Raw genomic sequence first — 1,880 nt, 5'->3', positions numbered from 1 at the left:
ACAGGCCAAACAGTTTTTCCAATGGCATGGAAAGGTGCTCTCAAACATTCAGATGATTCCAGGCACAGGCACATGAACGCAGAACAGCAATCCCCACTAAGAGGTTATGATCTGGGTTTGTTCATTGATTTGTTCGATTTGGCATCACCTGACTCCAGAATGACTCGGGGCATAATATAACAAACAGAATAAAAATAGATAGTATGAATAGGAACAAGGTAAGAAGGAACAAAAAATAGGCGAAAAAGGAAAGAAGATGGTGTGATGGCTTAGGACAGTGTTGTCCAAACTTGGCCACTTTAAGATGAGTGGACTTCAACTCCTAGAATTCCCCAGCCAGCATGGCTGGCTGGGGAATTCTGGGAGTTGAAGTCCACTCATCTTAAAGTGGCCAAGCTTGGATAACACTGGCTTAGGAGGATACACAATGGGAACTTTACAGTGTGGACCATTCTGTTCGATGAAGCTGCTGGCTGAGTGCGAGAGGAAGGAGTGGTGGAAAATATACACCTCAGCATGGTTCAGAGATAGGTTCAAGGCATGTTGCTGCAAGGAAAAACAGCCCTTGGTTAGGGCCGTGTGGACTAGTTTGGCAGCACACACAGTCAGCTCTGAACCCCAACGAAGGAATGGCTGGCTTTAGATTTGACTGGGACCTTTGGATGGGAAGAGCCTCCTTGTGGGTTCTCTCCTGGGTCCTCATGGATGGACTTGGAGGAGCCACCATTTAAGCCATCTGCAGTGGTGGGTTCCTTTAGGGCCCTGCATTCGCCCAAGGTTGCAACATGCTGCGGCCAATGCTGATCTGAGCCGTGGACGTAACTCAGGAAGGACTTGCATGTCAAAAAGAGGAAGGCATTTTAAGGCCAGCTGTATTGTGAAGCCAGGTGCCTTCCTCTCTGGCCCGCAGGCAGGATTATACACAAAGAGTGAAGTGTAGACAAACAATAGTGAAAGTAAGGAGCAACTGTGACATTAGCACTAAGAACTGACCTACAACAATAAATAAAAGTCCAGTTCAGGTCAGTAACATTCCAGAAACTGAAAGATCACTGAGAGGTATGCTGATTATGGCTTGGTCTGAGCAATCATGAATAACTTTTAAGTGCTTTTAGTTTTTTTCCCCCAATAATGTTATTAAAAGTTTGAGACAGAACAATAAAAGAATACAAATGAAAAAAAAAAAGGAGAAAAAAGAGATAAGAAAACTAAACAGAACAAGAAAAACACCTCCCCCCTAAAAAAGCGACTTCTCACCTCCTCTCATTTAACCAATATAAACTCTTCATCCCATAACCCATCTCTTACAATAGGCAAATGAAATAAGTAACCTCTCCTCCCATCCAGTTCTCAGCAAAAAGTCCAGAGAGCTCTAAAATATTAACATTAGTTAACATATATGAAATTCAACATTCCACACCTCCACTCTTAGCTAAAACAAAATCCCATTTAAAAGGCATAAAATGGTCCCAGTATCCCACTATGAACAAAATAACAGAAAGTGACCATTTCTCCTTTACAAAAGACAAGCTCCAGTACACAACATTTTTGCCCTAAATAACAACTTGTCCCATTCAGATAAACATTCCATATCTCAACTCTAAACTAGAAACAGAGCCACAAAAGACTAAAATTTAGCATAACAAAGATAAAGAGTTTCTCCTTTAAAAAAAAACCCAAGAACTTCCTTACTTAAAGTAAAAAGACAATTAAATACAAAGCCAATTTGAGTACTATGAAATTAAGATACATAAAATAACAATAAAGGAAAAAACATAAACATCTTAATACAGTGTTGTCCAAACTTGGCCACTTTAAGATGAGTGGACTTCAACTCCCAGAATTCCCCAGCCAGCATGGCTGACTGGGGAATTCTGGGA

The sequence above is a fragment of the Python bivittatus genome, unplaced genomic scaffold, assembly GCF_059951505.1.
Source record: "Python bivittatus isolate LINGU-HERP-01145 unplaced genomic scaffold, Pbiv_v1 ctg000640_np1212, whole genome shotgun sequence".
NCBI lineage: Eukaryota > Metazoa > Chordata > Lepidosauria > Squamata > Pythonidae > Python > Python bivittatus.
This window is presented reverse-complemented; position numbering follows the sequence as displayed.